General features: G+C 37.8%; 1 protein-coding gene across 9 annotated transcripts in view; it reads left to right on the plus strand.

Moving 5' to 3' along the window:
* The window catches only part of NCOA2 (nuclear receptor coactivator 2), a 194,472-nt gene that overhangs the window by 87,348 nt on the left and 90,716 nt on the right, over positions 1-16,408 (plus strand). For 3 of the 9 annotated variants that reach the window (XM_062633214.1, XM_062633207.1, XM_062633211.1), the window contains one exon: positions 13,766-13,863. The exons of 5 other annotated variants lie outside the window; for them this stretch is intronic. The gene's annotated coding sequence lies outside the window, so the exon portion shown is untranslated. The remainder of the gene's footprint in view (positions 1-13,765; positions 13,864-16,408) is intronic. One more of the 9 variants, XM_062633208.1, reaches the window with a different exon arrangement.

Raw genomic sequence — 16,408 nt, forward strand, 5'->3', positions numbered from 1 at the left:
ACACAGTTATTTGCATGCTGCTCAGCAAACTCTTAAGTGCTGGCTGTGTAACTGGACGGTAAAAGTAATAATTTTCTCATGCTGATCTAGATAAAATAACGGTTTTCCCTGATATTTAAGTTGCTACTGGAAGAGTAGACAAGGTGCAGATTTACACCACAGAGTACCAAAATTAAGGTGAAATATTTATTACAAGAAAGTGTTGAATCTGGCTTGCTTCATTTGCAAAGGAGTTGGGAACTCTGTAGGAGTTAGGATCTTTTGAAGATCACTGCTCCCGAGGTGTGTGATCTTCTGAGAGAGATTTTCTCTTCAAATGTGTACCCAGCTAAGCCATTGTACTTTGCACAATGTACATGACATAACAAATACCTTGGGGCAAGCGGGGAGAGGACAGCAACCAGGCACATTCATTTTCTGTAGACACAGGAATTGGATTGATATCTGCTTTTAACTGAAGAGAGGGAGGCATGAACGTGATTTTTGTGTCCCCCGTTGATGCAGGGGAGGTTTTGACCTCCTGACAGTCAATCCCAAGGAGCAGCGGGAGCACTGGTAGGGTGCAGATTAGTGAAAGCTGATTGGCACCAAGCACCAGCCCTTCCCGTGTTTGTAGACGTGACCACTTACAGCTAATAAGCTTATAATAATTTCTGCTTAAGCACAGGTGGTGAAAGTAATAGTAGCAAAAAACCATAAATAAATAGGTAAGGAGCTTAAATACAGGGAAGGTATGGGGCAAATGGTAGTGAAACCTGTGCTGTGTGTTGTAACTGTGATTGTCCAGCTCCTTCTGCAAGGGGGGTTGTGTTCATCCCAGCCCTTGCTGCTGATATTCCTGTTTACACATCAGCTGTAGGGATATCAGAGACTTAACTCCACCAAGAAACATTACTTATCTCTCCATTACATTAAAATATTTTTGCAGTATGGCATAAAAATCAAGACTTTTGACAGCTTCTTGTGAATCCTGCATTGGAATTTTTTTGATGACATATGCACATTTCATTTTACTGGCTGAAGGACACCATTTGTGCAGAGGAATAGATTCAATTTGGTCTTCCAAATGATTTTTTTATTTTTGAAATCTTAAAAAATTCTCTAAACTAGACTGCTTTACTGTGGTTGACTTGATTGGAAAATAGCACATGCCTCCCTGCCTACTTTGTGTTTGTTACCTAAATAGCGTAAATTCAGCTTGGAGAGGCTTGGAAGAAGAAAAGGATTTAAAATTATTCCCTTCTAGTTAATCCCAGGAAAATTCTGGCAAATCTGTCTTCTCAGTGCATTGCTGTATGTCTTTTAATTCCATTTCCTTCCAAAAGCGTAGACAAAAATCTTGTTGTTTGGTGTTGAGTCTTTTTTCCACAGTGATACTTTGGTTTGTCAATAGCCAGGTTTTGGGTTTATCTCATTTTAGTACATGCACAATAAGGAGTGTTGTGGTTTGTGGATTTTTTTTTTTTTTTAATTAAAACCTTGGGTTTTTGTAAAGGAAACATTCCAGTGGTGGTGTTAGTTAAATCTAGCTTTGAAGTGCTGACCTTTTATGAAACAGTGTTTTACTACCAATTGTTGTAACCCAGTGGTGATAACAGTAGTGATATTTTTTTTCCCTTTTAAAATATAAATCTTTGGTTTGTTTAAGCATCATGTTATTCGAACAGAGTAAGCTCCTGTGGCAGATTATGGTATGTTCTTTCTTTGGGGAAAAGGAAAAAGAAACAAAGCAAAGCAAAGAAGCAACCCAAGGTTTATTTCTTTGTTATCTTTCTTGGCTAACACAGAAGGACCTTGGTTCCTACTACTGCTACACTTCACAGGGCAGTTGAACAGATTATTTTATGTGCTGTATGCTTGTAAATTCTCAGCAGTCTGAGACAACATAAAGACTCCATCTGGAAAGTAAAGAACATTCTGATCTTACTCCAAGAAAGCTTTTACATATAATCTTTATAGTTAAGGACATGAATGGAGCCTTGGATTTAACATTAGGTAAGACAGTTCAGAGAACTGCAAGATTAACTCTTTAATCCGAAGCATTATTACTGTGGTGTTAACTAGCAAACTGTCTTCCCACTGTGGTGCATTCTCATAAATACTCTCACATTTATGTATCAGTTTCGGGTTGCAATTAAATGGTTTTCCATACAAAATTTTTGCACGTTTGTGTTTTATTAAAGTATTTTTCAGCCACTTCTTAGCTTGTGGAATTATGAAAGAGTATCTGAGATTGCCTAGAATTTTTGATGTGGCTCAGTTCTGGTTCATATAGATTTAGTCCTAATAGTGTATCTTATTCTGGTTAAGTTGCTGTAAGTAGAATCACTCTTTCTAAAATGAATAATTTTCTGGTTGAAGTGTCTACAAGGTACCATAAAATCAATATTAGAAAATAATCTGCTGAAGAACCTCTCTGTGCAATTCGTGTAGTAGTATACTACAACTGCTACAACTTTCTTCAGGCTCAGTCTGGTATCTGATGTGGTCTCCAGGAAATTCTCAGTGTCAAAGAGGACGGATTTGATCCCTGTTTAGCAGATCCTGACAGCTCTGCCCATGGAGCCAGTACCCTCTCCAGGATGTTTGCAGAAGTTGATTATGGAGCGTTTCTGTACTGTCCTGGTACCACATTCCTAGAATTAGTTATTTATTTTTTTTTCCTCTTCATGAATATGTTTAGACTTTGTATTTGAAAAAGAGCTAACATCCATTGTGCTTTCTCATCTGTCTTGTTGAAGTTCAAGGCAGTATCTGTCTGTAAATTGAAACCTGAGTTAAAAAGGTAGCATGCCTGGTATTACCCACTTATATACAGCTGGCTTACTGAATGACCTTGAATAGGTCATTTTATGTCTCTGATAATAAAACATATATCCACCTTTGCAAAAGCTCTTTGAAATCCATGAGTAAAAGGTGTCCCATAAGGTCAAAATATGAATTATTTATTGCTACATGACATGCACAGCATGCAGACCGTGGGGTTATAGAAATCCTGTCCGTTCCTTTCCCCCCTGAGAATAGAAGTCATACCTTCAGAGCTCTCCTTAGAGAAGAAGTATTTGTCGTATGAAATCTGATATAACCTTTATGTGTATGAGTGTGTGACAGCATTGAAACTTTGGTATCTCCAAGGAGCTGGTTTCAAGTGTTGATACCCAGCTTCCTCTGACAAGTGCAAATGCAGTTTTCAAAGTAATAAACATTTTTAAAATAAAGAATGAATATGAGAAGGTTAGAAAGAATAATCAGAGGTGGGGGGAATACTGGCTTTTGAATCAGGGAATTAGAATTTCATAACATCAAAATTGTTGTAGGGTTACTACAGGGTAACAGATCACTTGACTTCCAGATAATTACTAATGCTCACTATTATCCATTTACTGATAATTGAAATGCCAGCTATATGCTTTGAAAGAAACTGATTTTTCTTTTAGTATGTTTCCTAGGGTTTATTGTAGGCCCTATTTGTCATCCAAGTATGTAAAGCAAAAAAACCCTCTTCTCTGCTTACTATTTCTAGTATTTATTTTACTAATTTAGGTTTGTATTATTCAAGATAAGATATATATACACACATATTGCACACACACATATATATACATACACATATAGGTAGAAACAAAATTATGGAAAGCAAGAATAGCCATGATGCAAGACAGTTAGGACTTTATACTTCATTGTGAACATCTTCAACTGTACTTTGAAATCAGTATGCAACCAGCACAGATTTTGAAGAGCTGGTATACAAGCTGAATTATGCTACTTCAGTAATTGGGTTTCTCAGTATCAGTTTTGGCCTCTGAAAGAGTTTAAGGGATGGTCTTCAGCAGAGGCATTGAAATCCAAAATCCATGACATTAGCATAAAATTGAAGTGCTTGGCTTTTAATCCAAGTCCAAATATTAGGTCAGAATTATATTCAGCTATATCCAAAAAAAAGCCTTTAACTATTTGGGATGGGCCCAGACTTTCTAGTACTGACAGTAGAGGCAAGAGGGTTCTTGTGCAGATTTTACAACTCCCTTGGGGGGTAACAGACTCCTGGATAACTTTGGTTTTCTACTGCGCTATTGGATGAAGTGCAGTTTTACAGCTGAAGTCACGTCTGGTTAGAAAGACTGGGGAGATGTTACTGGAAAGGAAATTGTGATGGAAAAGGGAAGCAGTGCTATGCCCAAGTAAGAGATTTTTGAGAAAATTGATCAAAGAAAAATTACTTGTACATGTCTTAATACAGTTGGTTTAGAGGATTGTACTTTAAGGCCCTTGTAAGTTGTCTGGTTAAAAGGAGCCATCTTCTTGGAAGTATTTCCCTTCATGTTGCCTTCCATCTTGGTTCTCTTCCATTATTCTTTAGGCATCATTTTGCTTGTTCTATGTATTTACTTGATACTTTCATCTAGCACTTTTCACAGCTATGAAGTCTAAGGACCTTGCTGCTCTGATTTTTCTTATCTGCCCAATGGTCCAATTCTGACAATGGCTGAGGTACTGCAGGCTAAATATTAATAAAGATAATTCCTCTATACGAACTTACATTATAGCATAGATATTAAGTGAGTGAGACGTATTAAAGATTGCAGGGACCCTGTGTCATGGAGGCTTCCTAAGTACTTAAAACCTAAATAGGTACTTTATCACGTCCTCTTCTTTCTCCTTATCCTTTTCAGTAATCTCCATTGTAAATACAAATATTAGTGTCAGTATTATGTAGGGGTATAACTGTCTCAATATTCCCTTTGCTGTTTTTCCCTCTTGTATTATGAAATATTTGAACTCATAAAATAATATTGCCATCACAGAAGGGTTTTTTTTAAACCCTGGTTTAATAGAGAAGAGCAACATTGCATCCAGGAGCTGTAATCTCTCTTGTATGGCCTGGTTTTCTAAAGTTGAGGCATTTTAAGTGATCCTCTTACTTAGTCCCCAGTGTATCAGTCATTACTTGTGGCTCTCCCCTGTTGCTTCTCTCAAAAAGTGTTCTCCGGTATACCCCTTCTCAGTGCCAATTAGTATATGCCTATACATAGTATGGACAGCTAGCATATTCAGAATTGTGTTAAATCCAGAGTCTCCAGGCAGCAGGTAATTTAAGAAATTGCATCTCTCTTTGCTAATAGGGACATAGATTTGCCATCCTTTATTGGCTTCTTTCCATGCTTTTTGAAATTTCTTTTACTTTAGATGTATCTACCTACTGATCTGGAAGGGCTTACATTTCTGGATGGTCATCACTCTGTTGCACCCACTCCCATGTAAGAGTAAAAGAATGAAAAAGGGATTTGTTGCTTTTTTTCAAAGGCCTTTCAAGAAAAATAGCATCCTTCAGCTGCCCCCTAATACCTTATTTTTGTTTGAACAGTAACATCAACAAACACTTGCAGTGGCAAACATGCTTATAAACTCCAGTTTGAGAACAAAACTCCTTTTAATATTAATCAATGGCTTTTGTTCACTTAAATTTTATTGTAACCTCCCCTGGTAAGCTGTTGTCTGGGAGAGTAAGTGACTGTCCCTGAACCTTGTCTCTGCTGAGCTAAGTTAGAAGGAATTTCCAAAATCTGAGTAGATATCAGAATGTCTGGGTAGATGTTCCAAAACAACAGCATTCCAAATCCACAACTCCCAGCACATGCATTAAAGAGAAAATCAACCTTCAATGTCCAGGGCCATAGACAGCCTTAGCAGTCAGAGTTAGCACTGCAGTGTCATATCTAAATCAGCTGATAAAAATGCATGTCCTAGAACAAATCCGCAAGATGGTCTTGAAATGTTGCTCAGCAATTAAGGCTGGCTGGATTCCACTTGGACAATGATATTGGCTGTGCACTTGGTCCTGAAGGTGGCCCTGTGGGGCGTCCTGCCTCTCAGAGGGAGGTGCAGTTTGGAGGCACAGAGCCTCCAAACGTCAGTTCTCTCCCCGTTGCTTTGGGTGTCTGTTGGCTTGTGGTTGGCTTTCTGATTTTGAAAGCCATATAAGACTTTATGACCAGATTATTTTACAGATCATCTCTCTTCTTTTGCTATGCTGCTGTTGAATATTCACTATGAGGCCTCTTTGTCTTGATGTGTTGCATGCCCTGCCTATTTTCCCTGTAGTTTTGGGAAAGTAATTGCACAGCAGAAAGGACAGTTAATTCCAGGACTTGGCTGATCTCTTCTCAGAAGGATACCCTCTTCACTCAAGGTAAATGGCTTACACAATGTTAGTATTATCACGTTATTAACTTGCAGCTTAGAAAATGTGGGTTTTTAAGAACCTAGGACAGGCAATTTGTAAAAATCTAAATAACTCATAAATCGCATATTAAGGATGATTTGCTAAGGGTTTTAAGAAATAGTCCTGTGAACTGTGAAGTACTGCAGATCAAGATGAGAGAGTCATGACAACCATGTGTTTGAAAGACGAAGATGGGAGTCTCCTTGCCAAAAGCAAAGCATAGCAATGTGTTCTTCTAAACTTGACTTTTCTCCCCCATTTAAGTGACCTTGTATTATCTTGTGCTTCAGTACAACACGCTGAAGTCCATATTGTTGATATTTTTGGATTGAGTTAATGTTTTTGTGGAAAATTCAAAATGTTTAAACATGGTACAGGCCACTAATTTTATGCTGCGGGAAGATCTTTCAGTTGGTAGCAATTGTAAAGCATCTGCCATCTATTTACAAAGATTGAGTCTGACTTTAACTTTTCATATTGATGTACAATATAACATCAATATGTGTGTGTGTAGGAGTTCTTGGGACGGGACAGGATTTGCTATATGTGTTAAAAATTTCAGATTAAAATGATTGCGCTGTATGCTCTTTCTGAGCCTTTCCCTTCAGTTCTATATGTGCACCTACTTTGCAGTTCATTTTAGGGAAAATCTATAACAAGGAGAAGTTGAAACATAGGTTTCTGTTTTGGAATTTAGTGTGTTGAACTTTTCTCTTAAGAGTTAGCAATAGACCCAAGTCCTGACATGTTTCCTCTTTTATCACAGACTTTAATATTCAATGCTAACCACATTGGGGGTTATTTGAGATAGTGTAGCATTTCTGCTCAGAATTAGGTTTCTGTTAGAATATTACATATTGTTTCTGCTGCAAATTACCTATATACCTAAATTTTGCTTTTTCTCTATTTAGATTGTGTATTCATTGTCTTCCATGTTTTAGAGCTGTCATTTGTTATTACTGGCACTAGTAGCAAACCTGCACTTTAGTTGGAATTGAACAGGTCAGGTTTATGTTGAACAAATAACTGTCATTGGTTTAAATATTCCTTAATATCCTATATTCAGTGATTGCCATTTTATTAGCACAAGGGTTTTTTTTTTATCTTTTACCTCACCAAGTAAAACTTTAAGCTCTTTGATTTTCACAGTCCTTCAGTTAAATCTGTTTTATTGCATCAACCTCATTATAAAAAGGAGCACGCATCAATTGTCCTGAAGTTGCTTTTTATTTCATATCAGTGTATTTAATTATTTTATTGTAAATCAGATTAATTCCAGCTGCTGCTGCTTCTTCTTTCACTTTTGTTTTATTTGGTCGGCTGCAGTTTCTGCCTCCTCAAATAGTGTTATCTCTTGACAGCCGTTATAGTTTTCCAGGAATATTTGTGCTCTGGCTCAGTTAAACAGGGATTTTTTCATGGTTCTGCCTGATACTGACAAAAATTATCACTAGAACACTTAAAAACTCTTAGTAGAAAAGCTAACTTTCTTTAGTTTCTCTTCCGTACCTCGTATCATCCACTGATATTATAGATGTTTAATAATACTAAAATCTGGAGCATGACCCTGCTTTACTGTGTACTAAATTCTGAGTGGTTAAAGCAAGAGGTCAGTCCTCTATGTTTACTGTTCATCAGTGTTTACCTTCATCACTGTTTACTGTTCAGAATTTCCACTGACTTACTGCTGTTTGACATGTTAGTAAGATTTGGCTAGAGTGGATGATGCAGCATTAAATTAGCTTATTATTTATTCTCAAATTTATAAAGAGCAACTGTCCCTGTTTCAGTTTTCACATGTGAAGCTAGTTGTAATGGGTAGCATCTTCCCTCTTCAGTGAGGTCTCTTGGAGGCATGTGAAACCCCAGAATTTCAGGGTCTGCAAGATACAGTCTCTTGTTTCCTCATGCTAATTGGCTTTCCAAATGCACAGCAGTGTCTGCAAGGCACTGGCAGTTAGAAGACAACTACTGAACATAAACGAGACATGAGATTTTTCTGACTTACTGGAAATGTTAATTTCCTCTTCAGAGAGGTCTAGGAGAAGAGACCCACGTATTTGTCATCACGTATGGTAATTTGCTGTATCCTGAACTAAAGGTAGAGGTCCTACTTGCATTAAACACAACAGCAACTTTCTGTTTCAAGGAAAACCACAGGCAACTTATCAAATCTTGCTGAGTTCACACAGCATTGCTGTTATGGCTAGATGGAGTGTTACACTGTGCTGCCCTCCCTGGTTACTAGAGACCATGAAATTTCACTAAATGATTTCTTCCTTAATCCTCTACCTTGATTGACTCATATGCTGTCATGGAGAAATATATTTGTTTCTAGCTGAGACTACATGAGAGAAAACCTACCTTATCCTTGAATGAATTAGTATGATTTGGTTTTGCTGTTAATAATAAATATTTTCTAGTCTGAACTCCTGTCTAATTTGTATCTCAGCCATCAAATCTTGCCAGCTGTTGGTCCGCAGATTTTGGGAACCTTTTATTGTCAGAAGCCTTTTCCCATGTCAGTTTTTCTGGGGTGGAATGAGGTGAAATAATGAGTTCGAGCTGATTTTAAAAATATATTCATTGAAAGGCACATTCTGTAGAGCTGAAAGCAATTTCTTGTAAAAAAAAAAACAACAAAAAACTACCAAAAAACCAAACCAAAACACCAAAACCTGCACTTTTCATAATTTAGCTACATTCTGTTAAAAATGGATGGTAGCAGTAGATGTTACTACATTTATGTAATGTGTTTTGTTAATACAGCATTTATTTCTATGCTGTAGTATTTCCATTCTGGTTTTCTCTGGTTGCTCAACTTCCTGTGTTGGGTTCCTCTCGTGTGCTCTCAGTGCAGATGGAAGCAATGCACCATCTTGAACTTGTCTTTCTGTGGGCTGAGGCCCATCTCCACCAGAAAGCACCTTTCTGCATATAACCTATAGAGAGCATTACCAAGCACCCCAAGGCAGAGGCTCTGAGCAGGGGATCTGACACTTTTTTAGTTTGCAAGAGGAAAAATAGTTGAGCTATTTCAGTTAAGCTAATGGAGCTGACCATTTCCAAATTGCACTGAAAGAGCTCCTTTTTCTTTTCTCATACACCTTTTTCAGTGAAGGTAAGGGAGTGAAGCAGTAGATATTAAAAAAAAAAAACAAAAAAAAAAAAAAAAAAAAAAAACAAAAGGAAGGAATCACAGCCAACCATTACTCAAAAATCTCAGTTAACCGTAGTCATCAAACCCGTATTAAAAAAAAAAGGAAAGAAAAAAAGAGCTCAGTTGTCAGTGGACATGTCCACACAGAACTTAATTGCTATATATAGCGCAAACCGCAGTATTGAATTCTCCAGGCAGATATTGCAGAAACTTGCACACAGAATACTTCAAGTGGGTGGCTGGATGCATGCTCATGAAGTTATGAGAGCCTTTTTAAACTGTATTCAAGAAGCATGGATGTTTTCATACTACAAGGAGAAGTCAGCTGTAAAATCTTGAGAGATTGGGAAAGGAGGGGGAACGTTTTCATTGCCCTCAACGGACAGAAATCACAAGGTACTTAGCACTGTAGGTGTATGTATTGTTAAGACAGAGACTGATTGTGAGAAATGCCCAGTCCTCCAAATTCCAGTGAAAGTACATTTGGTACCATTCTTGTGTCCCTCAAGAGAAGATGCAAAGGTCAGAAAACCAAGAATTGTATACTTACCTGTCTGTTGTATTTGTTTTTCCTCAACTGGTGACAGAAAAAGAATAATCTGCTTGGTTTTCAAGTAGTGGTCAATTAGGAGTTCCTGAAGTGGTGAAAAGTCAAGAGGTTTACAGTTTTGATGTGAAAACCCAAACAGTTTTGTTAGTGTTCAGATAAAGGAATTTTTTTAAATTGACGTAATATTTGAAAATTGTATGCTTGCTTCTACATTATTGAAACGTAACGCATGAAAAATAATTGTACTGTCTGAGTATTGTCTCAGCGGCAATATCCTCATTGTGCTTCTTGGCAGTCAGTCCTAGTAGTTTCTGCTTGTTGTTCTCTGTGCCGGTGTGGGGCTTTGCCTTTCCAGTCTTTCTCACAAGTAGTACTTAAGGCTGCCTAGTCAGCTTTCCTAAAAGTCAGTGGCCTCTTGCCTTGAATAAAGCCTGGTGAGTCAGCTTTGTAATCTTTCAAATACATCTTGAAGTGTCTTACTTGTCTGCATTGTAAACAAGGGCCAGCACTATAGCTAGCAGTTACGGTACCCCTTTGAATACTCCAAACTGAGAGGACTGAAGGATTATGAAGGTAGAATTTGATCATCATGGATATGGTATAAAGGGTGAGGGAAGGGACTGAAAAATCATGCTTTGGTATTAAGACAACTGAAAAGATAGGTTGGGATTCCTCTACCACTCCTTGCCTCAGGTGCAGGTATGTTAGAAGAAGAGCAATCAACATGATGATGTGTGTGGTATGTCCTTGCCTCTGCCCAATTCACTCTTTCCTAAGAAAAAATAAAAAAGAATAAAACACAGGCTCCAGAGAACTGTGAAATGCATGCAGTGAAAGCAGTTTTCTGCTTTATCAATTTCAGTTATTTGATCATGTTAAAATACAGATTGTGAATGTTGTAGTGAAGGTACAGCTTCCCTCTTGCCTACTGCAAAGCCACCTGTGGCTGGGTAAACAATAGGAAGCATCAATGAAATATATTTCTGAGAGAAAACTGGGATGAACCTCTTCTGTTGTGTAAGATGTTTGTAATAGGAAAAACTATGCATTGTCAGATTTAGTTTTAAAGGTCACCTGCTCATCCCCAAATTCTGTGTACAATTCCCATGAAACTCTATTTAGAAGAAAACAATTCTGTCATTACCATTGGAAGCCTGTATCCTCTCCCTGGTAAAAGCAAATAGCCTTTCCTCCTTTGCAGTTGCAGATTTCCTTATTTATATTCAGACTAGTGATTTCTACCAGGAATATTTTTTCCACTCATTTCTTCTTTCCTATTTTTTTTGTGTAGGATCAGTCTGTGCACTGCAGTAGTATGTTCCCTCTTCTCCATTTGCTTTATCTGTACTCTGTTCTTCACTAAGCAATCAACTTAACAACATCTGTGTACTTACACTGCTTTCAGTCTTCAGTTCATATTTCAGTTTATATACAAGGACCCTTTTCTGTTACCTCCTTTTTACTTACACATAATTCCTTTCTAACACTGTAATTACTGTATTTGTGCTCACCATATTGTGTGGTCTTTGCATTTCTCATGATTCCTGTAAATATCAGCAGTACAGTTCTAGCTATGGTATCTGACTTTTGTGTTCCCATTTTTTATGTTTTCCTTAGATTTGTACTTCACAAGTGATGTAATTTGTGTGTGTGTGTTCTTGTAAAAGCTCATTTTCCTTCTGGTGTTTGTCTATTAATATATTTTTTGAATATCAAAGATGCTCTCTGTAATCTTCACAGGTTTTCCCACATTTATGTAATTTTCCAATTTAAATAGTACACTTGATGTACCTTCCTTCAGCTAAGGAATTAATATGGAAAATGGAATTGACAATGTGTTTTAATAAAAAGATAACAAAGCAGTTCATGTGCTACTAGGCTTAAAGTTATGTGTAGCTCTGAATAATGTTCATTTTGCTCTGCAGCTTTGAAATGGAAGGACATACTTGGACTGGCAAAAAAAAAGAGTAGTGTTTATGTTTGTATATTTTACTAATGAATATAGTGTATTGCAGTGGTGTCTTTATGGAACCATATTACTTCCTCCTAGACTGAGGATCTTTCTCACAGATTCTCTCTAAACCATGGAAAAGAGAGAAGTGGAAAAGAGGATTCATGGTGCTGCGGAAGGAGCCCCATTCCAGCTTCCCTGCAGCAGAAAGATTGTGTCTCAGCTTTGATTGTAGCCTTGGAGCAGGGATTCCCCCAAAGCCTTGGACAGGGCCACTTTCCAGAGTAAAGTTGTCCCTAGGGAGAGGAGTAACAGAGATGGTGATGGGGCAACATTGGCAAAGATGGTGTGTACAGGACAGTCACAGTTTCCTCATAATTTCCACTTTATCTTCGTATAAGTAAACCCACAGTCTCTAACTTTTTCGGTGTCTGGATAAACTGTGAGTTTATAATCAACATTGTTTTTAAGGAGAATAGCATGGTGTACTGGGAAAAGATGGAAGTAGATGAAGAAAAGAAGATAATTATTTTTCTTTCTCAGATTGGAAAAGAGTAGGCACAAAGTTGTTTTTGTGGGCTTGAAAATTACTTTAGAATACTTCATCTGCAGCTTGCTGAAACAGTTTGCAAAGCCCAGTGCTGAAATGTCAGGTAGAAGGCTGCACTGTGTGCCAAGGTGTCAGGGAAATGGTGTGGCAGCCCAGAAGGAGAAAGGTTTGTTCTGCTTTCAGTCTATGGAATACTTCAGTGAATGAAGGACAGAGCAGAATGTCTGTCTGTATACTTCGCCTTTTAGAAACAGGAAACCTTCTGAACAGGGCTTGGCACTCAGGAGGGATGGGAACTCTGAAGCTGAAGCTTAGGTAGGTTTCCCCACTAGGGAATGTATTTAAAAAATGCTTGAGATGTTTGTCAGGATACTGAGTTCAAGCAAGATAAATGATGTTATTTCAAAAAGGCAGTCTCACTGGAGGTTGCGGTGCAGGTAATTTGTTATTTGTGTTTTTACTGTATTTACAGGAGAGTTGAGTGCTGGGAGGGGTTGAACTGTAGGATGTTGTTGAGAGAAGAGTATCTATTGCAGCAGAACTAAAATTACAGGCAAAAATAAAAAAAGAAAGTACTATGGGGAAAAAGAGTAATTCTAGCACGCCAGCTATTCTGTACTGGGCATGCTTAATATTCAGTTTAGTCTCATGACATGTTTATGATCAGTGTGTGTGTCCCAATAAAGTCACTGCCTAAAAATGTATTTGATAATTAGTTTTGGTGCAAGAAGTAGTGAGAGCACATGTATTCCTCTTCTTCACCGGCTGCAGAGTTTGCTTCTCGATAGAGGAACATGCAGAATGATTTCAAGTGTGCCGGATTTGGGTTTCTCCTGGAGTCGTACCCTTAAAATCAGCAGAAGGGAGGGAGGGGAGGTACTCTGTCTATTATCATCAAGCTGTGCTAATGTAGCCCGGGCACCACGTGACTGCAGAAAAGGCTATTATCTCAATGAAAAGGAAACTGCTTTTTAGAGCAGCAACAGAACAGAAGCAGGAGGAATTTTCGAGTACTCCACCATGCTGGATTGTCAAAGGGGGATCTCTCTGATCAGCAGTTAGGGAAGGATTAACGTGGCCAGTTTGTCAGCTGTCATTAGAAGCAGATGACAGAGATGATAAGCTGCTGGTGCGCACGTCCTCACTCAGCATGTGCTTTGGTTTACATCAAGACATAACACTGGTTTGGGATAATGGAGAGCTGATATTTTTAAGACTGTAAATTTACTGGTAATTGTCTCTTTTTTTATTTTTCTTCTTCCTTCTTTTTTTTTTAAATTTTTCCTTCCCTCCCGCCCCCCCCCCCCCCCCCCCCCACTTTTAATAAAAAGCCAGTGTGATGGATGGGGAATTTATCTACATCTTGATCTGAAGACACAGAAAAACTAGTGAGATCTGCCTTCAACTGCAAAGGCTGGAAGACGACAAGGTGTGTTTCTGAAGTGCCGTGGCTTCATTGTTAGTGCTCTCTTTTTGCGTGTGCTCCTGTGTGTGCATCGTAGGTGTCTGGATGGGGGGGCAGGGAGGGGATGGACAAGGAGGGATTGTTGGTTTGGAGGAGTGGGAGGAAGAGCTAATTTCTTTTGAGCAAGATAGTTTAAAGATAATCTTTCTAAACAATAAATACAAAGAAATAATGTAAATTGAATTCTCTGGTTTCTGTAGTTTCCCCCTTTTTTATGGCTACAGGTGTACTTGTGGTTGCCTGTGACAGCTTTATGGGTTTATGAGGCTAAATATATCTGAGTCAGTGCACAGGTAATATTTTTGTGAGCAAGTTTTCTGGCATCCAGAATAACACACAAGCCCATCTATATTTTCCCATTGTCAAGAGGAGGTGGAGCCTGAGAGTGCCTTTTTCATTGCAGCAATTACTGTTAAATATTCAGTAATTTCTATGCATATGAAAAAGTACAGAGTAAGTCAAACTGAGACATTTTTGCAATAAAGATTTCTCTTTCTGACCAAGAGCTTAAGTAGACAAAGCACACTGAAACATTTGTAGTCATTATATAACTTTCTCTATCCCCAGTCTTAATAGTTTCCTTTACAGGTATGTGATCCGTAAACAGAATGACATTCAGTTAATCTTCAGACCTTGTATTTATCTCATGGTTATGCATGCTGATGTCATTAAGTATCTTGGCATGTTTACCTTTCTTTTAACCTTGGGAGGGCAACATTTAATATTGCAGATTAATTAAATAATAATATCCCCTGAAAAAAGGGTATAGATAGTTACTTTTAGTCAGTGAAGATAGTATGCCGTCTCCCCTGCTCGGGAAGTTATTGCAGGCTTGTTGGATTTGTTTTCCTGTTGTACACAGCATTAAGCCCAGCATTGCTCTTCACCTCACAGCAATAATACTAATCCCAGGCCACCAAAATAAAAAGATAAAATGAAGTGTTTGGTTTTGCATAGGAGTGCTCATTGTCACTTTGTTAGAATTTTGCCTTCAAACTTAAGGGCAGGATTGAGAAGATGCATAAACCGGATCATTACTGCAGTGCATTGTCAGTCTGCTTAAAGCATGTTTTCCCAGATTCATATTGAAATAGAAGTGGTGACTATCATGCTTAGAATCCATTTAATAATTAACTAAATACATACAGGAAATGCCGTAGCTTATTTTATTTAGGACTTTGAAAAACTTGTGCTACTTTGAGATAGGAGGGGGGAAGGAAAATATTATTGTTTTTCAAATTAATGTAGTATGTGTTTGAAGAGACTTTATTTCATACTGTGAGGGCAGAGCCACAACTGTAAACAAGTTAGCGCTATTTATTTGCTTGTTCCCTTTTGTCTAGGTTTGATTATTTTAATTGCAAAATACCTACATTTTGATACAGAGGCCTGGGGCAGGCGGTGCCATTGAGTAGAAGCTTGAGAGCTTCATTTGCGGCACCAAATGTCGAAGTCACAAGAACAATGAAACTTCCTCTCTGCTTCTTGTGTTTTCTTCCTTTATTTTATTACAGAAGATCTAACAAGATAGTGGAGGCAGAGTAGTGCTTGCTCCAATGCTGGTACCTATGTTTGTAAAAAAACAGATTTTTGCTGCTTGTAAAGTCATTATGATTTGCCTGATGCCTTTTAGGATGCATTAAGGGGGGAGATTTGAACAAAATCTTCATTTTGTGCAGCCTGTGTTCTTCAGGTGACTCTGTGTGCTCACAAAACTCAAATTGAGGTGTTTTCTTTCATAAATATTTTCTTACAAAAGTACAGTATATAGCAAGTATAAAACTTCAAGCACTATCTTTGACCACTCTTCTAAATCCTGTATGCTACTGTAGTCAACAAATGACACTGGTAATGTTCAAAAGTTGTTGTGCTTTTTTTTCATATAAATTTTTTGTTATTGCTTCAGTAAGATGAATTTCTCGTGCAAGGAGGGAAGACATGACTGCATTGCAAAATATACCATGGTGTAAGAAATAAAAAACAGTCTTGGAAAATCTGAGCTAGAGAAGTACTTTGAAATATTTCATTTCACTCCAGAGTTCTTAGCATGATATTTAATAACAAATGTCATTAGGAAGTCAACTGGCTGGTTAGATTTTGCATTTCATTTAGTGCCATTCTATTTATTTACTTAGACTAGTAACAGGGAAAAAACTGAGGAAAGGTGTGGAAACAACCCTAATTCTCAGAATCTACTTCATTAATAAATGAAATAAATACTATAGAGTTACCTCATAATTGTGATAAGAGGGGCTAAGGAGTGGGTCTACAAGCCAAGCTATTTGAGATGACTAAATGAAAAGACTGTTGATAATCACTGTACGTGAGAGGAAATCCTGGTGGAGTTGTTTTACTGCCTGCATTCCTCCTTAGCTTTCCTTACTTCCTTACCTTCACCTGTGGTAGGCCTAGAAGGATGCCTGAATTGGACTAAAAATCATTTACTTACAATGAGCAGGTGAAACTTTAGTCTCTGAAGGTTTGATTTGAAAACCTGTGTCTTTCAGAA

This window comes from Pezoporus occidentalis, unplaced genomic scaffold (genome assembly GCF_034315485.1).
Source record: "Pezoporus occidentalis ecotype Australia unplaced genomic scaffold, CSIRO_AGI_Poc_V1 ctg4, whole genome shotgun sequence".
Taxonomy (NCBI): Eukaryota; Metazoa; Chordata; class Aves; order Psittaciformes; family Psittacidae; genus Pezoporus; species Pezoporus occidentalis.